This window comes from Leptonychotes weddellii, chromosome 11 (assembly GCF_054177405.1).
Source record: "Leptonychotes weddellii isolate Sample4059 chromosome 11, ASM5417740v2, whole genome shotgun sequence".
NCBI classification, from domain to species: domain Eukaryota; kingdom Metazoa; phylum Chordata; class Mammalia; order Carnivora; family Phocidae; genus Leptonychotes; species Leptonychotes weddellii.
In genome coordinates this window covers 20,083,736-20,109,544 of record NC_138379.1, presented here as the reverse complement: position 1 = coordinate 20,109,544, position 25,809 = coordinate 20,083,736, and the positions used below count along the sequence as shown (strand labels likewise).

General features: G+C 39.0%; 1 pseudogene; it reads right to left on the bottom strand.

Moving 5' to 3' along the window:
• Nucleotides 1–18,570: 18,570 nt before the first annotated feature.
• LOC102742921 (frataxin, mitochondrial pseudogene) lies at nt 18,571–19,801 on the bottom strand (annotated as a pseudogene).
• Nucleotides 19,802–25,809: the final 6,008 nt, after the last annotated feature.

The window sequence follows — 25,809 nt, the reverse complement described above, 5'->3', positions numbered from 1 at the left end:
TTGGGACTCTCCTGGTCCCTCTGCCCCTCCTCTCCCCTCCCCCCCACACTCGCACTCTCTCTTCTCTCTCTAATAGAAATAAATAAATCTTAAAAACAAAACAAACAAAAAAAACAACTCCCATATGGAAGATGTCCTCCTTATACTGGGAAGGCAGTAACATTCTTACCATCAAGGATAGGAATGGGAAGCCCAGAGAAATTTGTACAAACAGACATTGTAGAAATAATTCTTAACTTACTTTACCCTCCCCACAGTTTAGCTGCTTTTTTTTACAACTGCCTCTGCTTGTTCAATTCAATGTAAAAGCATTTAGGTTTTGCCATTTCTTTGGGTCTCCAGATCCTTCTGAGGGCTCCTGTGTCACATAAAAATTGTATTACATAAATCTGTTCTTTTTCTCCTGTTAATTTGTTCTATGTCAATTTAATTCTCAGCCCCAGCCAAAGACTCTAAGAGGGTAGAGATAAAACTTTGCCTCCTTTCCAGTAAAGAACTAAAGAAAAAAAAATTGTGATTAGGACATAAATAAGAGAAAAAAGGAGAGATTTAAGTTAGGAGAAATTATGTGAAATGATTTTGTAAAGGTTCTTTTAAGGCAGGGCAACAGTATGGACTTTTATATTGGAGAAATAGCATTTTTAGATTTATATTTTAGAAAGATAGTATCTGATATTTTTCATTGTGAAGATGAATGTACCTATTATAAAATTTTGTTTAGGCAGAGGTATTGTTCAATTAATGCCCTTATTTGTTAATTTATTTAGAAATGTGATTTTACAGTCTTCAAAGCATAATCAAGTTCAGAATTTCTTGTATGCCCTTTGGTGTAAATTTGATACTGTTAGATGTGTTTTTCTCTTGAAGAATCCTTTTGCTCCATGTAGATATAAACCATTATGTAGCATCAACAATGCATTTTTCAAAATTCACTTTTCAAGAGTAAGATGCCAGCTTTAATTAAATTAGTTTTTCACAGGTGGGATGTCCAGGATTTAAATTACCAGCTGGTGAGCAGTAAGCATTTGGCCCAATGTATGGATGAACTCAGATCTCCTGAAACCATGTGGTTAATCCCCAAAGATTTTATTTATTCTTTTCAGCAAAAAACAACCAAAACAAAACAAAACAAAAATTCATTCCCAAATTCTTCATAACTTGAATCTACTGGAATACTTTATTTATTTATTTATTTATTTTTGCTGGATTTCAAAATAGCACCCATTTTGTGTGGGTCTGTAGATCAAACCTTATATTCTTAAGGTATTACTGGGTTTCTCAACCTGGGTTAGATCATCTTGAGCCAGGTAATTCTTTGTTGTAGGGTAAGTCCTATGTGTTGTGGAATGTTTAACAGCATCCCTGGTCTCTACTCAGTAGATCTCAGTAGAACCTCCCTAGTAGTTGATGTAGAAATGGTGGGACCATTCCCACCAATGGTCCCACCAATGGTGGACCATTCAGAGTGAATGGTCAAGAAAGAATTCTTGAGATTCCATGCAAGAAGGTCATTTTATTAAAGCATGGGGACAGGACCCATGGCTAGAAAGAGCTGCACTGGGATTATGAGTGACTGATTATATCCTTCTAAGTGGGTAGGGGAGTAGGGATAGCATAAGTCTCTAAGGAATTTTAGAAGCAAGGTTTCCAGGACCTTGAGGGGGCTAGCTATTGTTAAGAAAAAGTCATTTATTACTGTCTAATAAAACCTTAGTCAAGAGACCCTTCAGATGTATATCAGTGGGCCGTATGCTTAGAGGATGATTGCTAATATGTATTTAGTGGGGGAAGTGGGGGGGTAGGGTGTGTAGAGATAAAGGAAGTTTCTAAAGGAATTTTTTTTTAATTCAATTAATTAACATAGTGTATTATTAGTTTCAGAGGTAGAGTTCAGTGATTCATCAGTCCTATATAACACCCAGTGCTCATTACATCACGTGCCCTCCTTAATGTCCATTCACCCAGTTACCCTATCCCTGCTCCCCCCACCCCCAGCAACCGTCGGTTTGTTTCCTATGAATAAGAGTCTCTTATGGTTTGTCTCCCTCTCTGATTTCATCTTGTTTTATTTTTCCCTCCCTTCCCCTATGCTCCTCTGTTTTGTTTCTTAAATTCCACATATGAGTGAAATCATATCTTTGTCTTTCTTTGATTGACTTATCTCACTTAGCATAATACCCTCTAGTTCCATCCATGTTGTTCCAAATGGCAAGATTTCTTTCCTTTTTTTTTTTGATGGGTGAGTAATATTCCATTGTGTGTGTGTGTGTGTGTGTGTGTGTGTGTGTGTATATACGCCACATCTTCTTTATCCATTCATCTGTTGATGGACATCTGGGCTCTTTCCACAGTTTGGCTATTGTGGACATTGCTGCTGTGAACACTGGGGTGCATGTGTGCCTTCTCTTGACTACATCTGTGTCTTTGGGATAAATACCCAGTAGTGTAATTGCTGGGTTGTAGGGTAGCTCTATTTTCAACTTTTTGAGGAACCTCCATACTGTTTTCCAGAGTGGCTGCACCAGCTTGCATTCCCACCAACAATGTAAGAGAGGTCCCCTTTCTCCCCATCCTCGCCAACATCTGTTGTTTCCTGACTTGTTAATTTTAGCTTTTCTGACTGGTTTGAGGTGGTATCTCATTGTGGTTTTGATTTGTATTCTCTGATGCCAAGTGATGTTGAACACTTTTTCATGTGTCTGTTAGCCATTTATATGTCTTGTTTGGTGAAATATCTGTTCATGTCTTCTGCCCATTACTTGATTGGATTACTTGTTCTTTGGCTGTTGAGTTTGATAAGTTCTTTATAGATTTTGGATACTAGCCCTTTATCTGCTAAGACATTTGCAAATATCTTCTCCCATTCTGTCTATTGTCTTTCGGTTTTGTTGGCTGTTTCCTTTGCTGTGCAAAAGCTTTTTATCTTGATGAAGTCCCAAAAGTTCATTTTTGCCTTTGTTTCCCTTCCTTTGGAGAAGTGTCTAGCAAGAAGTTGCTGTGGCCGGGTTTGAAGAGGTTGCTGCCTGTGTTCTCCTCTAGGATTTTGATGGATTCCTGTCTCACATTTAGGTCTTTCATCCATTTTGAGTCTATTTTTGTGTATGGTGTAAAAGAATGTTCCAGTTTCATTTTTCTGCATGTGGCTGTGGCTGTCCAATTTTCCCAACACCATTTGTTGAAGAGATTTTTTCCATTGGATAGTCTTTCCTGCTTTGTCGAAGATTAGTTAACCGTAGAGTTGTGGGTCCGTTTCTGGGCTCTCTATTCTGTTCCCTTGATCTATGAGTCTGTTTTTGTGCCAGTACCATACTGTCTTAATGATTACAGCTTCGTAATAGAGCTTGAAGTCAGGCATTGTGATGCCCCCAGCTTTGGTTTTCTTTTTCATCATTCCTCTGGCTATTAAGAGTCTTTTCTGGTTCCATACAAATTTTAGGATTGTTTGTTCTAGCTCTGTGAAAAATACTGATGGTATTTTGAAAGGGATTGCATTGAATGTATAGATTACTCTAGTTAGCATAGACATTTTAACAATATTTGTTCCTCCAATCCATGAGCATGGAATATTTTTCCATTTCTTTGTGTCTTCCTCAATTTCCTTCATGAGTGTTCTATAGTTTTCAGAGTACGGATCCTTTGCCTCTTTGGTTAGGTTTATTCCTAGGTATCTTTTGGTTTATGGTGCAATTGTAAATGGGATCAATTCTGTAATTTCTCCTTCTTCTGTCTCATTGTTAGTGAATAGAAATGCCACTGATTTCTGCACATTGATTTTATATCTTGCCACTTTGCTGAATTCCAATATGAGTTCTAGAAATTTTGGGGTGGAGTCTTTTGGGTTTTCCACATAGAGTATCATGTCATCTGTGAAGAGTGAGAGTTTGACTTTTTCTTTGCCAATTCGGGCGCCTCTTATTTCTTTTTGGTGTCTGATTGCTGAGGCTAATGATGGGGTTTTGGAATATAGGTGAGGTTCGGTGGGGTAAGGTCCAGAGCTGACCACCAAGAAAGAATTCTTGAGAAGTCTTCGGTGTAAAATGTTGGTTTACTAAAGCAGGGGATCAGAACCCATGGGCAGAAAGACTGTTGCACTGGGGTGTGAGGGGTGGCTGATTATATACTATGGAGTTGGGGGAGGTAAGGAAAAAGGGAGGTTTCAAAAGAATTTTCATTTGTTCAAGAAGACTCACAGGATACCAGAGGCCTTGCCATTGTCAAGTTAAGGTTGGTTTTCCCTCTAGCAAGGCATTAACATGAAGATAGCTGGGAGCTTCCTGGAGGAACATTACACTCTGCCCACTTTAAGTATCTGTCAATGGGCTTCAGGTTATAAGGACATTTAATTGTATCTACATTTCCTTCTGGAAGCTAGGTTATTAAGAGAAATGCTTTGTTCTTGTAAATTGCTAAGACATTTGTAAACTGAGGGAGACTCATGTCTTGCAGGATTGTGATCGCTGTAAGTTAACTGTTTTTCCTTTCCTTAGCTTTAGGGCAGCCAGGAGTGTATGAGGCATGTCACATATATCCCATCTGGGGTGGGGGAGGGGTTTTGGGGTGTCAGCTTCTGCTTTGTCCTCACCTTGCCTTCTGTTCCCGAAACACTAGGACTTTTAGTACTCTTTTGAAAACAGTGGTGGTAGTGGATATCCCTGCCATGTTCCTGACTTTAGGGGAAAAGCTCTCAGTTTTTCCTGGTTGAGTATGATATTTGCTGTGGGCTTTTCATATATGGCTTTTATGATATTGATGTATGTTCTCTTTATCCCTAAAGGAATTTTTATATGTTAATGTAGACTAACAGGATCCTGGGGAGTTGCTATAATGTTAAGCTAAGATTGCCTTTTGTTCTTAACAAAGTATTAACATAGAGGCAGTTGACTTCTTAGAGGAAGGTTACTCTGCCAGTCTCAATGTTACAGGATTTTTTTTCCTTCTGTGCTCTCAGTTCTTAGTCATGCAGCTTTGAAGAAACAATAGGTAGACCAGGTGAAGAGTGGTGGGCAGCAAAGCAAAGTTTATTGTGCAATAGTAAAGTTACTGAGTGACAGTACAAAGCTCTGGAAGAGGGAGGGGACCCAAAAGGCTTGTTACTGGAGTTTCGAAGACTAGGGGTTTTAGGGCTTGTTGGTGGGCTGTTTTAATCTGATTAACTCTCCATGTGCCTGTCACCCAATCAGGTTTTTGTCATCTACCTATCACATGGGAAAGGGTGGAGGGCTCTTTCCAGGGTGGTGTAAAATCCTTTTAAGGGTGGTTTCCTCTGGAGGAGGGGGTGGGAGAGGTAGGGGGTTGGGGGTTGGGGAGGTTGAGGGGTGGGGGGGCGGGGAGGGCTTGTTCCTGCCTGCCTTTCTTCCAACTATCCTTCATCATCAAGCACTTGTCAATGACCTGTAAGTTGTAAGGGAATTAATTTTTTTTTTTGCCTTTGTTCCCCACATCAGTAGTGACACCCAAAAAGATCAGATATTAATTGTCCTTAGGGACCAGAATTTGCCCCTGCTTGAAAACTGATCTCATAAAGAAGTTTCATTGTTTGGAATACTTTATTCCACATTTCTTTGAATCTTTAGGATCAAAACTAGCAGTAATTTTGTTTTTTTTTTTTTTTTTTATTTGAGACAGAGAGAATGAGAGAGAGAGAGCACATGAGAGGGGTGAGGGTCAGAGGGAGAAGCAGGCTCCCTGCTGAGCAGGGAGCCCGATGCGGGACTCGATCCCGGGACTCCAGGATCATGACCTGAGCCGAAAGCAGTCGCTTAACTAACTGAGCCACCCAGGCGCCCACTAGCAGTAATTTTGAATATGGAAACTAGCTGAGCAGAAGACTAGAAGGGAAGAAAAATAATTTTCCCTCCACCCTTCTAAGTTTTGTGGCTGAAACCCCCGTGTAATAAAAGATTAATAAGAGAAAAAACAACAACAAAAACAAAACAGAAATTTAATAATATGTACATGTCATGATACAGGCGAGATACCCAGGAAAACTGAGTGTAAAACTCCATAAGATTGGCCCCAACCATGACCTTAAATACCATCCTTAGCTAAAGAGAAAAGAAAGATGGTGGGGGTGGTGGTGGGGAGGGTAGTTATGGGAGGTTATCAGGGAAAGCACGGTAACAAGGGTAAAGTTTGTTATACAGATTTAAGTCTGTGCCTTCTCCTTTGATGAGAGTTTCTTGTGATTTAGAGTCTTCCTCTACAGGGAGGAAGACACTCTTACAAATGGAGATTTCCTCTGTAAATGTAAATTTCCCTTACCAAAGAATAACTTCTGCTCTGTTTTTTAGAGCTTCACCAGTCTCTGCAGTTTCTTAAGAATAAACAGCTCAAAATAATCCTATGTCAAAGAAGCATATTTTAGGTGAATATTCGGCTACATTCCAGGCTTAAATCAGCCCTCTTACATGATTTCAGGAAAAATTTAAGTACTAGTATCAGTTTAAGGTCTGAATTCCTTAAAGTTAAGAATCTCATTATTTTAGCTTGCTTTTTGTACTGTGTCCTGCTTTTTCTGTTTTGTCATTCAGTTTCTCTGATTCCTGAATCGTCCCACAAGATTGGAAGTGGCTTCACATATCAATGATTTGATTAAAAAGATAGTAGTAACTTTGATCAGTATGAAAACAAATGTGTTATGTATTAAAAGTTGTAAAAACTTCAACTGTGGCCTACAGGAATGAAAGAATAAAAAAAAAAAAAAGCTTTGATGTTCTTTAAGTTTTACAGTGACCTAAGAATAAACCTAATTGGCAAAATCACTATTCTTGCAGACATAGGGATGACACCTAAAATATTACTGAGAAAAATTAAGTTGGTGCAATTTAAATATTATAAAAAGGGTAACATCAATGTATAAATATATTTCAGTTTTTTCCCAGACAAATAATTACATGAAGACTAAGAACTTTTAATAAAAATCCCTTAAACTCAACCTCTGTTTCTTTTTCTAAAAGTGACTTAAAACAAATTCTTGAAACTTAATGTGGCCACATGCTGTGTAATTATCTTCAAATCACCTACACAGCCTAGTTGGTCTCTCTTTTAAATGCAAATGAAAGTCCAAGCAAAAGGTCTTTTCTTTTGAAAATCTTTCTTCCAGCAGTAGACCCTGTTTGTGGTCAGTATTCTTCTAGAAAAGAAAGAAAAGACAGGATTGGATTCTAGAAATCTTCAGGGAAGAAAGCTGTGTGACACATTCAGACCCTCAGAGTTGACATAAATATTATTTTAAAGGGGAAACATTTGTGCTACAGAAGTTTCAGAAAGAAAACTTACCTGATTGAAGTAGAGCCTTGGGAAAATACAACTGCCATTAACCCCCCTCCCAGGGAATTTCCTTAAAATTCAGCTGCCTTGGAAACAAACTGTTCATCCCCATTAGTGCTCCAAAAACCCAAGAGATTCTTCATACTCTCCCTTCAAACTTGTAAAAACCCATACTCCTCTTTTGTTAAGTTGATATATATATATAAATCTTTACTTAGAGCTCTTCCAGAAGTTATTCATTGTAGAGCAGCTGCCCTGTGCATGTGTACAGAAATGTTGTCTTTCCTCTTGTTTATGTCTATTGTTAATGAATCTGCAGACCCCCAACTACTGGACCCAAGTGGAAAGAGGAAAAAGTTTTCCTTCCCACAGAGTTATGTAGATGCTTTGGCTTTGTTAGTCCAGTAATGGGAAACTTCAATAGATTGTAATTCTATCTGTAACAAACTACCTTCGCTATGTCTGCAAAGATAGCTGGATTTGATTTACAATGTTAACTGTAGATCACCAGCACTGATACCATTCCTTTCATTGTGTAAAGGAAGTGAGACCCCAACAGTTTTAAGTGATGCATGACTGGATTAGAAGAGTTGGAATGTACACTGAGTCCTTCTGAATGTTAGCATAACTAGGGTTTCAATCCAGCCAATCAAATCACACTTGGATTGCGGGTGGAGGACAGAGGGATGTGCTGGGATCAGGAGACTTTCCCAGTAGAGCACTATTTCCATTTTAACAATGAAGGCATAGAATAAGACTTCTCACCCCTATTGATGATAAAGTTTGGAAACCAAAAAGAATATGAATGAATGAATAAAAGAATGAATGAATGTCTTTCATTAATAGAAATAGCACTGTATTAATGACTTTCAGACCTATCTGCCATCATCCCAGAATACAGGCTAATAAGGGGAATTGAAGGTATAGTCGAAAAATTTGTACCCAGTTTATACTGAAATTTGTACCAATTTAAGAAATATTTTACACGAATTATTTATGATGGCTTCTGGGGAGAATTTTTATTCACTTATTCCTTTCCATTTTATTAGAGCAACACATCTTAAATAAGCCCATGAAGCTAATCTAGCCGGCTTCCCTATGACTGAATACTTGTAATTCATCATGTTACCCGTTTTATAATGTTTGTCGATATGATGAGCCATGTAAGAGTAATTACCATATCAGTTTTATTTGTCCAGTCTCAGTTTATTTGACCCTTTCCAAATAAATTCTCATATTTACAGTCATTTCAACAGGGACAACTAAAATGTACTTCTGCACTAAGTAAAACTAATGGCCCCTAATGTGTCTCAGAGATCCTCTTTTCCTCTAGTAATGTATTAGGATATTAATGCAAATTCTTTTCTTTTCTTTTTCCCCTACTAAAACATTTTATTTGAATTTTCTAAAGTCAAACCTGGCATGTTTGAACGGAGGAATAGACTATATGCCAAGTAGAATTCTGATGTGAGTTTCATGGAGTAAGTCTATATAGAAATCTGTGTGTGAACAGATTGGCAGCAAAATATACCACTCCATATCAGTGCTGTCACTTTTTCATGGTTCCTGAATCAGTGGTTTTTGGCATCTTAATGACTGGTTCTGTCCACGAGGTTAGTTTGACAGTATTATCAATCCAACTATTAAGAGTACCAAAAACACTGCATCTAATTCTTTTCTAATATTTTATTTCCTCCTTTGGGTTTTATAAATGAAACTCATTATTATTGAAGTAATTTAATTTCCAAAGGAAGCCCGTTGTTATTTTATAAGCTTTCTCCATATTAACAAAACAAAGGACATTGAAAATTTTGTGGTAACATTTGAAAAAAATTTAAATATTAAAAGAATATTTTAAAAATATTAAATATTAAAATATTATGGTGAATGAGTTTGTTTTGTTCTTATTAGATATTTTTTTTGTAAAAAATCTACTGACAAATAGAAGAGGTATTTTTCTCTCTTCTCCTTTTCTCTCGCACAAAGTATTATAATAAGAAACAAGATAATCATCTTTTCGATCTTATATTGATAATGCACTGGAAAAAGAATAACCTTTTTATCATCTGCAAGCATCAACTGCTCAGCATGAGAAAAGTCCTAGAAAGAAAACCACATGGGTTGTCAGTGGGGCTGTTTATAATTCAGCAGTTTTCTGTGCACGTTATTGATGGTATCATTTAACCAATAAGTAGTTGCTCCTGTGTGCTTTACCAAAGTAAGGATGGGCATAGGAAGAATTTACTGAACTCTTTATTTTATTTTATTTTATTTTTTTAAAGATTTTATTTATTATTTATTTGACAGAGAGAGACACAGTGAGAGAAGGAACACAAGTGGGGGGGAGTGGGAGAGGGAGAAGCAGGCTCCCCGCTGAGCAAGGAGCCTGATGCGGGACTCGATTCCAGGACCCTGGGATCATGACCTGAGCCAAAGGCAGAGGCTTAACGACTGAGCCACCCAGGCGCCCCGAGTTTACTGAACTCTTTAAAATGTCTTGCCTATCAGGCCAGATCCTCGTTGCCAGGCAGTAGGATCCCTGAACTTAATGTTGAGTTTATTTTTCTCTTAGCCTCCCGTTGGTTGTGTAAGGAAGGAAAAGTAATTTTCTCTCTACTCTTTTGAGTTCCTGACTGAGCATCCTGTAATGAAAGACAGATTAACATGAGAAAAACAAATAGAAGTTTATATACATATTTCTTGTATACTTGGGAGCTATCTGGGGAAAATGAAGAACTCAAAGCAGTGGCTTAGAATTCCAGATTATAGAGCATCTTTAAGAACCATAAAATTTGTGGAGAAATGACAGAATGAAGGAAAGCAGTTTAGGCTTCTAAGGGTGACAAATTTGGGAAGGTAAAGTAATGGTAGCAGAAAGCTTAGTAAAGTTTGTTATGTAGATTCCTCTAGTGCCTTCTTCAAGCTGATAGGGCCTAAAGTTGTCTCTAGTGATTAATTTTTGTTCCTCCTGGTGGGAGAGGGGAGTGAGGATACTTTTGAAAATTTATATTCTGCTTTTAGGCAAATAAGAGGAGGGCAGAGAGCTTTTCTTGTATCTGCATCTTCTCAATTGCTATCAGCTCAAAATAATTCTTATGCCAAAGTGGCATATTTTGGGGTGGCAAATTCTACTATCCTTCAGTTGATACCAGGACATGGGCAAATATCTCCTCAGCTGGGATAGGTATGAAATTGCTTGTCACAGATTCCTAATAAAATTATTTTTTAAAAGATTTTATTTATTTATTTGACAGAGAGAGAAATAGCAAGATCTGGAATACAAGCAGGGGGAGAGGGAGAGGGAGAAGCAGGCTTCCCACCAATCAGGGAGCCCGATGCGGGGCTTGATCCCAGGACCCTGGGATCATGACCTGAGCCGAAGGCAGATGCTTAATGACTGAGCCACCCAGGTGCCCCTCCTAATAAATTTTTATCAGATTTGTAATCTGTGTCTTCCCTTAGAGCATGTTTTTGTTGATTTTTTAAGATGATTTCAGATTAGGTGATATATACATGGACTTCCAGCAATATCTAATTTTTTTAAAAAATTGAGCTTCTGATCCCAGGGTCTTGGGATCGAGTCCCGCATCAGGCTCCTTGCTCAGCGGGGAGCCTGCTTCTCCCTCTGCCTGCTGCTCCCCCTGCTTGTGCTCTCTCTGACTCTGACAAATAAATAAATAAAATCTTAAAAAAAAGTTTTAAAAATTCAGCTTCTCATTTGTCAATATGTGTGGAGTAAACATTACTATTACAGAATATTTGCTGCCTTTTGGGGGCAAAAGATTACACTTTCCTTACCCCATTGATGTCAAGCTTGGTTAACAAAATACGTGTGGATGCTTTTATTGCCAATGTATGATCAAGGTCTGCCACAATAACCAGTAATGTTCCACCTAGAGACTGCTCTGTCAGTATCAGTTCCAGAATTAAGATGCCCCAAGAAGGAAACAGGTTTCAATAAAGAATAAACCTTTGTTGTATGCTACTGAAATTCAGTGATATTTATTATCACATCATAACCTAGCTTATGCTGATATACTGTACTTTATGGAGATTTGAGGAGAAGTAAAGGCAACCTTATTTGACAATAACTACTCTCAGCCAATTAAATAAGTTATCATTAAGGGGAATACTTAAAGTAATATGCATAATCAAAATTGGGTGAAATGTATTTGCCATCCAGAATAAGTATTTTCCTTTTTTCAGATCTCAGAATTTAGTCAAAATTAGCTTTTCTTTCCCTAAAACTAAATGTCACTGTCTGCCTTATAATTTTCTAGCTATTCCTTTTTATTTTATGCCAAGGCCTGTGGACATCCTAGTTCAGAGCAGTTACAGTTATTTGAGTATGGCAGAGGAAAGAAAAGCAAAATGTATTTCTTCAGCATATTGTGTCTGGTGTTCTTAGACAAAATGAGGAGCACAAATGCCTATCAGAGTATCAAAAAATACCTACCAGATACACAAAAGAGACAACCACCCAGCATACATATCAGTGAGCTGTGGATAAAGCTCTCAGTGGCAAGATGTAAGAAGAGGTTTTCCTGCTCATAATAACAGGAACATTTTCATTAGACTCTCAATTGATGCTCAAGCCCAAGGAGTTTCGGGTGTGATCGAAGCCAGGCCAGATTTAGCAGAAATACGTGGAGGTGCTCACAAATCAACTTGTATTAACTTTATAGGGCAACATGGGTAGCCCTGGTCTGGGATTATACATTTTGTCTCAGTGGGACAAACAAAATACACAATATAGTGTTGTTCTTCTTTCCATCACAGAAGGAACTTTGATTACAAATGTCAGAAGCCCATCCTCATTAAGTTGAACTAAAAGAATTTATTGACATTTTAATAGGGATTTTAAATGGTGAAGTCATCTCACACAGACATTCAAGGGCAATGTTTTGGTAATGACTAGGTTCAGGAGTTTGCAAGTTGTCAGAGGTCATGTTTATTTTTCCCTTCAGGTCTTCTTTGTGTTGGTTTCCTTCTCAAACAAGTTCTCACAATATGGTAGGAAAGATGGCCCCTGGAAACCCCAAATGTAAATCAGTCATGTGACTTGAGATTCCAGAGAAGACAATATCCCTTTTCCAAAATAGATAGTCACGGGAGAGCCTCTGATTGAGTCCTTTTGGGTCATGTGCTATTTGCTGTGGCTTACAGTGCTCTGATTAGCCAGATTGGCATCATGGGCCACACATGCAGTAGTCAGTAATGAGAGAGGGGAGAGTCTCAGCCAAACTCAATGGGATGGGTTTCCCACAAGAGAAAGTGTTCTGTTATGAGAGAAGGGAGGAAGAAAGAATACGTCAGGGGGAGAAAAACAGCGGCTAGACTGAAACACTACTTATGTCTCCTTTGGATGGCAACCTGCTGGCCAGATGGAACCTGATCCCTTGAGTTGCAGTTTGTCTCTGCTGTGGAGCTCAAGTTGTCATTAATAGCATGGGAATTCTAGTCACTGAAGCAGAGACATTATTGAATGTCATCTTATGAATGATCACAACCTGTTAGTAAGGCGAAATTGAGTTTATTGTTTTTCTTGGTAAGAGAAAATAAAACTTCCAAAGCTTTGGTAGTGTCTCAGAGGGGAGAACGAAGGGTTGGAATTCACTGTTAGAAACTAAGGTGTGTTTTTCAATGTTAGTGTTGCAGGGATGAAGAAGGCTTTATTAAAACTGGGTAAGTTCTAACATGATATAACATGATATAACAATTTAGAATTGGTAGGAACTTCAAGGCAAGGATTTAAAAGCAAGAGTTTCAGCAGATTAGGGCATAACTGTCTATTAATGCATTCTCTTGAAGAGTTGATGGATATTTTAGGAAGTTTCTGTAATTAGCAACCAAGTGGTTTGCCTGGGCAAAGACTTATAGAATAGTAATTTATGCTAATGAGGACATGGGAATAATAAAGTCACGTTAAAGTAGACAGCTCTGTGGGAGGAGGTGGTTTTGTTCCTCATTGTCCAAGCTATATGTAGGAATAGATGATTTTATTTCTCAATATCTTTTAGCCTAAAAAAATGACCTAGTATAATTATATAAAAATAATTTAAAAATCACTTAAACATTCATTTAAGATGAGAAAAATAAGTTAACCTATCTAACATGTATTAAAATATAAATGACAAAAAATTAAAAGAAACTTTTAAAGGAAAATGTCTTAAAAAATTGAAATTGAATAAACAAATGTTTTCAGTTAGTATTTGCTCAGCTATTTTAAATTAACATGATTTTTGTTTGTTTGTTTGGTTTTGGAGAGGGGCGGTGGAAGGGGTAGAGGCAGAGTGAGAAGGAGAAAGAGAATCTCCACACCCAGGCTCCACACCCAGTACAGAGCCCGTTGCGGAGCTCCATCTCATGACCCTGAGTTCATGACCTGAGCCAAAACCAAAAGTCGGATACTTAACCAACTAACTGAGCTACCCAGGTGCCCCTAAATGAAGATGATTTTAATATTGAACTTAGTACTGAAATTCATATATCCTTTATTATTGAGAAGACATGTTTTGAACTCAGTTGGATGTTTCCCCTTGTTTTTGGAGAGGCCTGTCTCTCTTATTGCTCTTATCTTTCTGAAGCAGCTTCTACCCTAGAGCTCTATTCCTTGGTATTATTGAGAACATCCTCCTTCAGTTTTTCTCTCTGGCATTCCTCTGCTCTTTGGGCTGGAGGAGCCATTAGCCTAGCTCTCCTCATTCCTATTATTTCCTTTTGCCCCATACAATAGTGTATGAGATACCTGGTAAGCTGGATTACCTAACCTAGATTTTAAAGGGTCTGATAATTTAGGGCCATAACTATTTTTGATACTCTTATTAATCTCTTTATAGGTATGCTATTATTTTGAAACTCTGAGAATAGGATTCAGTTGATGAGTAGATATAAAATGCTCTATAAATCCAAATTGCAGCATAGATTTTCAGAGAATGGAAGTATAACTACGGTGTAAAATATACAAAACCACAGTGTAAATAGAGGTAACTTCACTGGGAATAAATTGCATCTTATAATATTTTAACTGTCTTTTAAGTGAGCCAACTGTTACTCTCATTATCATCTCTCTGTATTTTTTCCTTCCCCTGTCATCCTTTTCCCAGACTCTGGGTCCTCTTGCTTAGGCTTACCTATCATCATGTCCACACTGCCATGACAGCAGCAGGTCAAAATAAACAAGGAATGGGGTGCTCCTCCCAGGGGGCTATTGTCCCTGACTGGAATTTCAGCTGTAACAGATGCATTGACATTCAATGAGCCACTTGGGAAGCCTCCAGTCCTTCCCTGTATCTGAGGAGTGCTACCATCCACCCTCCCTGAGGAGTTAGTACACATAGAACACAACACTCTTCTCTTCACACTTAAGTAAATAACACTGCAACTTTTGACCTCTAAGAGGGAAAACTCATTGTCTACAGTGCATGAGAGTCTCATGCAGGAAGTCACTGAGGAAAGCTTGAACAATTTAGATTCAAGTGTCATTTAGAGTGTACCTATTGCCTGAAAATGGAGTTTCCCCTTCCCTCAGTAAATGCACAGCACAGATGTATGCTCCCAAGCACACAGAGATGAAGAGAGAGAAAGGAAAAGAAAGCCAACAGCTCATGCATGAAAGCATTTTCTGCAAAGTAAAACATGATAAGATTGGATCTACAAAAAAGGTACCTATTAAAGCAAAATGGCTTGCTGACAAAGATTAACAGATAAAGAAGACTTTATTCACAACTGTTGCAATGCGAGAGAGAGGATAGAACCCACAGGAGCTCAGCTCCACTGAAACAAAGTGCTAGAGAGTTTGTAGGAGCTGAGATGGAGGGGGTCATAGGCCATCTGTGTTTGTTAACTGTCCTTTCCCACAGGAAAACTAAACTTTCTTGTATCTTCATGACAGAGTAGTTTCGCCAGTTGGAGCAAGGGTCTCACCCTCTTATGGAAACTGGGAGATAGGAGTGCTTTCTTCATTGATGATTATATTTTAAAGAGATGGTTTACACATTCTTGAGAAAGACATTTCTGGGGTTGTAAAACTGACAAGAACTTAGAGACTATTTATATACATTTCAAAGGAGTAGAAAAGGTATTCATGTTTTCCAAAGTAAGTGCTGTAAGGAAAGGGAAGTCAGGGGCATAGAGGTAGGAAGAAGCCTGTCTAAAGTTTGGTCAATCTGGGGGAAAGATTAAGGCCATCTTAGTTACATTCTTGGAACATACTTCCTAACTCCATCTATCAGCTTCTTCACAGAAAGAAATATCTGCCTTGACATCATTCTGGATGTGATATGGTACACTTAACATATATGAAGGAGGCCGATGTCTATGGAGGTTGAATTGAAGCCATTGCTACCAGGTTGTCCTTTGTGGCCTTGTAGATGGCTTAAATTCCCTCTTTTAGCCATTCATCACCTTGGGTTAATCTTTACTTTTACCTTGGCATTTTCTTCGTCTTCTTCTTCTTCTTTTTTTTTTTTTTAAGATTTTATTTATTTACTTGAGAGACAGAAAGAAAGAGAAAAAGCATGAGCAGAGAGAGAAGCGGACTCTCCACTGAGCAAAGAGCCTGATGCGGGGCTTGATCCCAGGACCCCGGGATCATGACCTGAGCCAAAGGCAGATGCTTAACCAACTGAGCCACCCAGGTATCCCTTGGCATTCTCTTCTTATAAACAAACATACATTTGATTATATGTAAATTCGTGTATATACACATATATATTTATTACATATTATATATCTTTATGAATGAATGTATTTATTTATTTCCTGTGGAAAGAAGATCAAGAATGGCCTCCTAGACCATACTGCCTAGAGCATAAAGAAGATTAAAGATGCACAGGAGGAAGGGAAAATAATATTTGCTACATTTTTACTATGAGTCAGGCACAGTCTTAAGCCCTCTACGGTTACTTATTCAATCCTTACAAGGACTGTATAAGGTAAGTATGATGGTCTTCACTTAAAAAAAGAAGTGAACCTAGAAAACTGAAGTCACTTAAGGCCATGCAGCTAGTAAATGGCAGAGCTGAGATTCTGACCCGAGGCTGTAATGAGTCTGCTGCCTCCAGTTTTGTTGTTTGACCACTGACAGATTTGAGGGACCACCCTGCACCTTTCCCTTTGCCCCACATCTGAGCAAGTCAATATAAAAGCAAAATCAAATCACACAAACATCTGGGCACAATACCTCTTAACCACAATAAATATCAAAACCACTTGCCTCTCCCTTTTCTCGAGCTGCTCCCAGCCAGCTTGGGTGCCTACCCTGCTCTACTTTAAAAAAAAAAAAAAAAAAATTCCCATTATGTGAGTAATGAACTTTTATATACCCTCCTGGTGATGCATGATGTTATTAGTCTTGATATTTGAATTGATTTTGGGTGTTGGATTGATTTCTCCTTCTGCAGGCAGGGCAACCACAAAACAGAGGCAATGCAAAAAGGAAAGGGGAGGTGGGGCCACTGGACATACACATGACCACTTCATACTACACTGACCAACATTCTACATTTACCTTAACCACATACCACTGCCGTGCTATGAATAGTACTCAGGAAGAAAAAGTGTGTGGGGGGGAGGCTCATTTGAAATAGAACCTGTTAAAACATAATTTGCACTGATTCTGTATGTTAGAATTTTGGTTCATCTTTTCCGTGCACTTTTGGTTCTTACAATCATAAGCTGTAGCCCCTTAGGATACTGTGAACCAAAGTAAGCTTTATTGCAGGAAATCACTGTTTAAACAGTTGAAGGCCTGTTTCTTCCTTCTCTGTTCTGTTGTTATGAGTATAATGAATTTTTAACAAATAGAGGGCCTATTGCTGAGCTGGAAGACAAATGCTATGTTGCAATAGTAAAAGCAGAGCATCTCATGTGTCTTCTGAAAGATTTAGTCAAAGAATTGTCCCTGTGGGTAATGAACATCTGTTTTATTTAGCTTCCCCTTCTCCAATTCTCTGATAACAAAACTGATTTTCCTCTGAGGAAGCTGTTCCATATGTTTCAGCAAAGCTAAGGCCTTTAACTTCATAAAATCTGCCCCAAACACAGGGGTGGACATAGAACCCAGGCTTGAAGTCTAAAAATACATTATCCTCCTGAACCTAATGGTGTGTTTAGAAATGGGCACGTGGCTAAATTCAGGCCAACCAGACTCCTCTTTGAGAATCTTCTGCTAGACCTTTAACGTGATGACGGGGTACCTGGGTGGCTCAGTCCATTAAGTGTCTGCCTTTGGCTCAAGTCATGATTCCAGAGTCCTGGGATCGAGCCCCACGTTGGGCTTTCTGCTCAGCATTGAGTCTGTTTCTTTCTCTTCCTCTGACCCTCTGCCTGCTTGTGCCCTCTCTTTCTTTCTCTCTCTCTCTCAAATAAATAAAAATCTTAAAAAAAAAAAAAATAGACCTTTAACATGATGGCATTTCTCAATAGTGTTGCAAGGCTGGTAGGGTGTGGCAAAAGGTTTGTCACAGGTGATTATTTTTTATACCTGAAGCTAGATTAATTGACCAACAGAAAAGGACACAGGCCTCTAAGATATAACCCCTGAAGCCAGTTATTTTTGGAAGTTTTAGTTAACATAAGCCAATTAAATTCCCCTTTTCTTCCTAAGCTAGTCTGAGTTGAGTTTCATTACTTGTGGTCAAAAGTTTATGTTGTTTCTGTATAAATATACTGTGTTATGAAAGACGTACTAGGTAAAAAGAGCAAATAATTTATTGTCCAAATCAGGACACTTTTGAAAGTGAAACTGGATATGATTCATACTTACCCAGGGCAACAGGTTACCCTGGAACTGTCCCAGGCCAACCAGGACATGTGTTAACCCCAATAATTAGGTTTTACCATACCACATTGTATGTCTTCTAAGCCTTGTAGTAGCTTCCTCCATGCCCATAGGTTATTTATTTATTTATTTTTTAACATTTATAGGCAACTCTTTAATGAGTTTTATTTGGGAACAGAAAGGGGAAGTCGGCCAGGCACTTTTTGCTGTGGTTTTATGCAGTTAAGTCCTTCAAAGAACAAATAGTGAAATCAAGTCATTTCTCCTCCTGGAATTTTTCCTTCTTCTTTTTCTTTGTTGTAAGGTTATACAGAAATGTATGAGTATATGGGCTTTATAAAAGAGAAGGGATATCCTGTGAGGGAGGAAATCAGACAATAAATCCAAAAAAACTATGAAAATTAAAAATCCGAACTTGGGGGAGGGTGGGAAGCAAAACATTTTTCACAGAGTCGTTACACGCCATGCAACTGTCCTCAAAAGTGGAAATGGAAAAAAACAGATACTCAGCTGCGGAACGAAGCTGTGGTCTTGGCTTTATAGCTTTTATTGTCTTTGGAATTGGGCTGGGCATCAAGTGCCTTTTCCGGAATAGGCCAGAGAAGATAAGTGCAATTTGGCTTTTAAGGCTTTAGTCAGCCCCGTGGCCAGCGCCCGTGGAGGGACACACTGTGGTGGGAGTACACCCATTCTTCCCAGTCCAGTCGCAGCCCTGGGGCCCACTGGAGAGTGAAGATAACCAGATTTGCTTGTTTGGGGTCTGCTTGTTGATCACGTAGGTTCCTAGATCTCCACCTAGTTTAACTGTTAAAACACCACTCCCAAACGAGACATCATAGTGTTCGAATGTGTAAGGTTTGTCTGCGAGGTCTTCAAAAAACTCTGCTAAGGAGTCCAGTGTCTTCTCTGCCGGTCTTTCATAGGCGGTCTCACCCAGAGAGCCAGGGTCGCCCAAAGTTCTCGCTGTCAGAGTCATCAAAGGGACACTCTGCTTTCCGACATTCACAACCGGATTGAGGCGGCGGAGGCTCGAGCTAGCGTGGCTGGGTACGCGGGTCGCTCCGGTCCCAGTGCGCAGGCCCCGGCGGCGATCGATCGTGGGGCTGAGCGTCCGTCCTTGGCCCCCGGGGCCGCAGCGTGGCTCAGGGCTGAGCTCCGGAGGCGCCGCGCGGGGCGGGGGGCCGGCAGCCGTGCAGCCCCCCAGCGTTCACGTGCCGCTCACGGTCTGCCGCTGCTCCGCCCTCCGGCTCCGGGGACCGCACGTAGTTTTGTAATACAACGTGTAAGAAAACAGCTCTGTGTGGCATACCCGTGGGTGTGGTGGCAGGCACTTTATTTTGGCCTGCCCAACAATGTTTCCTTGTTTCTTTCTCGTTACCGGACCCTTCTTGGCTCTTGGTGTGACGGTGGGCTCAGGCACAAGGCATGACATATAATTGCTCCAGGCAATCGTAGCATCTTAGTTCCCCCGCATTAGTGAATGATCTTTAGAAAGCTTTTCACCTACTTACTGCCACTAGGATGTCAGGAGAAGTCTCTTGGTGACTTTTAGGAAAGTTTTTCTTTCCTGATAGGAGACACAAGAATATATGCCGTTCTGTCTCTGGATTCCTTACCCAACAACCTTCCTGCTCTTGGTGCTGTTACGTGAAGACGTCGTGACTGAGCCTGTGGCAGCAATGTGGGGTCCATGAGGTAGTCAGTCTGTGGATAGAAACCTGCATGCCGAGGATGGCGGTGCGGACGCATGGAAAGTTCCCGGGTCCTTAATGGCATCACTCAGTTTGGAACCAACCCTGGGATTTCTGCCTCCAGACGTCTTGTTAGATAAGCAAGTTGTATTCTTACCGGTTAAGCTATTATCAGGGAGGTATTCTGTTACTTTCACCTGCACGGAACCTAATTAACATAAGAGGCATAGATTCAACCCCAGGCTGTCAGTGTCCATGTCATGATCATACCCTACTGGATGGGCAAGTTCTCCAGACAGCTTCCATAACCAGTCCCACAGCATCACAAATGCTGCCCCATATTTTTCAAGAAGAAGAAAAAGTTGTCTAGACAGGCCTCCTATTGCCCACCGAAGGAAACCTCCTTCCCTTCCTCTCTTACCTCTTTGTGCTGTAGCAAATCATTCTTCAAAGATGGGTATGGAAAACAGTCAACATAAGTTTTAAGAAAACCACAAATATCTATCTTTTGTGACTTTAAGCTCACTTCTTGACTAAATTTAGAGTAGTAACTACTATTGCAACCAAGAATCGATCGGCTTTTCTAAAATCCTGTGTAAAGCCTCACGCATTCCAGGACACCCAGGATTTTCATGGAGGCCTACAGCAGGCCACAGGAGCCCTTCCCCTCTCTCAGTGCTTGGCGGAGAGCAAGCTCATCAGGGTGAACCGAACTCTCCACACCCTGCTGCCTTCCAAGCATCCGTTTATCAGGTCATCGGGTGATGACAGACTGAGCATTGGCGTCACTATTAGGAAGCCATGGGCTCTAGTCATATCTTTGCCAACGGGAAGATCTGCCATCCACGACACCTTATGCAAGCCCCTAGGAGATTTTGGATGAGAGAGTTTAGAGTTCTAAAATTGCATACTCAGAATCCAAAGAGACTTCATCTCAGGAAATGAGGTTTCGTAGCACAAGCCAGCCTCCATCCCTTATCAGCGGTTGCTGGAAAGCTGTGTTGAGAGGTGCGGTAGGCTGAATAGATATCCATGATACCTGTCTCTCCATAGATACCAGAGCTATCCACGACCTAATCCCTGGAATCTGTGAATGTTATTTTATAGAACAAAAGGGACTTCGCACATGTGATTAAGTTAAAAACCCTCAGATGAGGAGATTGTCCTGAATTATCTGGGTGGGCACTAACTGTAATGTATTCTTATAAGGAACAAGCAGATTTGACTACAGAAAAGATGAGGAGACGGGTATGTGACTACACTTCTGGTTTCCAAGGTGGAGGATGGGGCCATTAGCCAAGGAAGAGAGGGAATGCAGTTCTAGAAGCTGGAAAAAGTAAGGAAAGAAACAGATTCTCTTCTGAAGCTTTGGAGGGGATGCAGCCCTGCCAACAGTTTGATTTTTGACATCTGACTGGAACTATAAAAGAATAAATTTGTATTGCTTTAAGCCACTGAGTTTGCGGTAGTTGGTTATAGCAGCGTAAGTAAATAATTCAAGAAGGATGATAAAGTCTCATTGACCTCAGCAGAGATATAGACTAGGTTATATTTGAGATGATCCATTCCGAATGGAAGTGAGTGGCAGGGAGGGCTTTCTTGTCTCCTCACTGCAGTTTCTGGCTTAGAATACTACGAATCTGAATATGTAAAAATAGCTTTGTAATACACTGGTATTTTCTGCTTTCATCTGAATATTGCCCTCTAACACGGATCCTCCGATATGTGCTGACAGGTTGCTCTTCAACTTTCCTCATAAATTATATTTACAGACAATAGCAGACTGGGGGTGCCCATGTGAATGAATTATTTTCAACATTTGTCTTATTCAATTGGCATTTATTGCAGCGGCTTCTAACCCATGGCATGTATCAGAATAATTTAAGGAGTTTGTAAAAGTGCATGCCTAGATCTCAACCCGATGGACCCAAACAGAATTTCCTTAAGTGTTTATTTTTATATTCTTTGAAGACATTATAAAATACACAAAAAGCTGGAAACGGTAGATTTACCGAGTCAACTGCTATTGACTAATATAATTTGAAATAGTCCCCAAATATTGCTACTTTTGTAACAGATTTGATACCCCTGTGGTTCTTTCTCTGTCAGGATACCCATGTTCCTATGGTGGTACATAGAGGTAAGCCATGCCAAAAATCTCAAAGATTTTCCTTAAAAGTGCATTAAGTAATGCTAAATATGAGATTTATTACTCATACTAAAATGCTGACTATTTCAGGAAATTGCCAGTCTGTCTTAGGCTGGATGGCATCTCATCAAATTTGATGTCATCTGTTTGCTGACTGGAGAGATGGAAAATATTGCTGTTCTATCCCACTTTATACAAACATTAAATTGAACCATCTGAAATTAACTGTTTTTCTAGGTCAAAAATATCTGAATGCTGGCAATTCCATATGGTTTAACCTGCTAAGTGAATTTATTAGTAAATAAACTAAAATCAAACAAGCTAAATTATTCTAGTGCTTTTTTAAAAGTGAAATTTAACAAGTAGGTAAATACTAGTATAGCTTCTGGGTTATTGAAAATAATCAAACAGATGAAAGATAAAAAGTTAGTTAAAATTCTGTGTCTTATTGTTTTTGTTGATTTTCTTCAACCTTCCCCAGACATGAGTTTGTTTCCTGTCTTTAGTGATTTTGTACATGTTCATCGAATGTGTGAAAAGTTACTATTGTATATGAATGAATAGCAATCACAAGCCATGAATTTTGTGTGTGTACTTAAAATCCTGGATTATGATATGTACTGTAAATGAGTTTATTACATATATTATTAAGGTTGGTCTAGGTATAGCTGTAGTGTAATAGAAATACTATTAGAATCAGAGTAAGAAGCCTTGAGTTGGAGTCCACAGCTGCTACTTGCTTTCATTTCCCCATCTGCAAAGTGGGGAAAATATGAATACTTTCCATGTAGAATTGCTATGAGGCTCAAACAAGATAATGTATATGTAGGTAACTGTAAATCATAAAGCACTGTAAAGTATCATGGTATATATGAAATAAGTACATGCTGAAGATTTGCCATCTGTGCATCAGCAGACTAAAGCTGTTTCTAGGATACTAACCGGGTGCACTTTTTAAATTGACAAACAGAACTAGTCTATGCATTGATAAAAAAGGTTTATGCTTTCCTAAGGAATAGATAGCTAACCAAGTGTGAGTGATTTATGTGAAAAAAACTAAAGTCTATTAATAAAATAAATAGCAAGGTAAAAATAATTAGCCTAACAATCACATTTCAAAAAGAATAGGTAATTTTTAACTCAAAAGATTTTTATTATTTTTTTTTTTTAAATTCATTTTAAGTAATCTCTATACCCAAGATGGGACTCAAACCCGCAACTCCGAGATCAAGAGTCGCATGCTCCACTGACTGAGCCAGCCAGGTTTATATAATCTTCACTTTTTACTTTAACCCAAACTTCTTTGGTTGGGAAGTATAACATTAATTTCATTCAAGCATTCTTATAAGAACAGATCTTCCCGTCGTTGTTTCTAAATGAGCTAATGAGTCAGACGATGCCAGGAAGTAAAACACATACTGATGTTATGGCTTCCATGTCAAGGATCTTACAAACAGTACCTCTCCACTGCACAAGTATTGTTACTTTATTTTAATTACATTACACTTCAAGAGGATTTTAATGTTGTTACACATTATTTCATGAGTGTAATTAGTGAAATCGAAAGTGATAAACTTTCCTATTTTTACTTCATTTACTTCTGTATTATTTTATTCATCAGCGTTTCTCCTTTAAGAGAGGAACAGATAAGTGAATACATCTTTTCAATACATGTGGTCATTGTCTGGAAATAGAACCACCCAGAGAACTCTGAGAATGCTTTGAGAATACCAGGACAGTGGGAAGGGTCTCGGAGAAGAGGGCATTTAAGCTGAGCCTTGAATAATCAGTAGATTTACCCATGGAGGAGCAAATGGGGTGGGTCTGTGACTGGTGGAACGATGGTAAGAGGATGACGGAAAGATGTGCAAGGGTGAGGAAGCAGCGTGGCCAAAGGCACAAGGGTACGAAACTGTGGAATTAGAATGATAACCAGTTTAGTATTCCTAGAATATCAAACTCCAGGAGGAGGAAGGCAAGGACGCTTTCTAATAAGGGATGACACCTGCTATTGCCACACAACTGGCTGATAAATACATGGATAACATTATTTTTCTGTTCAAAACTACCGGGAAAGCTGATGTCCCACTCAAGAAGGCATAAGCTTTGCCCAAGCATCACTTGGGAAAAAGTGTTGCTTAGCTGAGCAATTCAAACTGGGCACAGTATCAAATCCATAAAAAGTATTCCATAAATAGTAGGAGTTTCGGTGGTTGTGTTTATTTTGGTAATTGAATTCTCCTTCCTCTGAACCTAGACTTTGTCACTTACACTAAATTCCTGTCACTCTGATCTAATTCATATGTGCTGGCCTATAGGTTGGGCACACTGATAAAGATATAGTAGTAGTATTAAATGTGCTGTAGTGTGCTAAGACCTGATTCTAAGGACTAGGATATATTACAAACATTAAAACAAAAGAGATGTATCTAACTGCAGGCCAGTAGAAGAGCTAACACATTTATCAGTATCTCTAATTAATTTTTTATGGGTTTATAGACCTTTTGAAAGAGTTAAAATTTTAGAAGCAGAAGTTTGAAAAAAATCTAAACATACACTTGATATTTCATTATATTTTTTATTCTAGAATATCTTTTTTAAAAGATGGCTCATTAAATATTGCCCAGGTAAATAGGATAATGGTAAAATACTTATATAAGATAACAATAATAATTCATTAAACACTTTGGCACTTAGCATCCAGTTTATGAAATAAAGCTTTGCCGTTACCTTTAAAACTTCAGTGAGTTCCTGAATTTTGTGTATAACATTTTCCTTTTCTTTCTTTCTTTTTTTTTTTTTAAGATTTTATTTATTTATTTGAGAGAGAGAGAGCGAGCACATGAGGGGGGGAGGGTCAGAGGGAGAAGCAGACTCCCTGCTGAGCAGGGAGCCTGATGTGGGACTCGATCCCGGGACTCCAGGATCATGACCTGAGCCGAAGGCAGTTGCTTAACTAACTGAGCCACCCAGGCGCCCAACATTTTCCTTTTGTTAAAATTTTATCATATGTTTATCTTTAAATGTAAAATATCTAACCGTATCCACTGATTAGCAAAGCCAGCTCTGTCAAAGTTCAAGTGTTTATTCATGTATGGGAAAGTGGGATGGGTGGTCTTGACCCTCTGTTGTATCCTATTGGTCTCTTTGTCTTTTCCTATTCTGTTTTCATAGTTTTAGTTATCATAGCTTTAGAAATTTTATATAAATCTTCATACTTCAATTTTTTTTATTTTCTTTCTGGTTCTTTTCCTCTGCATCCTGGTAAAATGTCTCAGTTTTGCCTTTCGTTTTATTGAATCCATTTTCTAAAGGTCAGTTCTGTTTTATTTAGCATCCAATACATACTTTAATTTACTATTGAAATTTCTTGCCTTTTTTTTTTTTTTTTTTTAGTCTCATCTTGCCATCTTATCCCATATTTTCTTTGTAAGGAGAAACAGCTTCCATGACATATAAACACAAATACCTACTAAGAAAAATATAGTGGTTTTAATGCAAAGAATATAAAGACATCATTCCTCCCAACATACAAGGGGATGTATTGTATTTAAAATACCCTGCCGAACATCTGCTAATATTAGGTTCTGATTCTAATAATAAATTCTTATTAGGGTTCTGTACTCCTAATAAGGAATCTTTAGGGTCATATATCAAATAGTCTGTAAAACAAACCACCCCAAAATTTAGTGGCTTGAAGCCATATTTATTAAGCTTTCTATTTTGCAGGTCAGAAATTTGAGCTGGGCTCAAGATGAGTAATCTTCTTGCCTGGCTGAGCTCAATCATTAGATTTCAGCCAGCGCCAGGTCAAAGGGGGGCTGGCTGGTCTCGCACGGTCTCATGGGGGACGACTCATCTCCGTACACTTGGTCCCTTACCGCCCTCCGGCTTCCTTGGGCTTGCTCACATGGCAG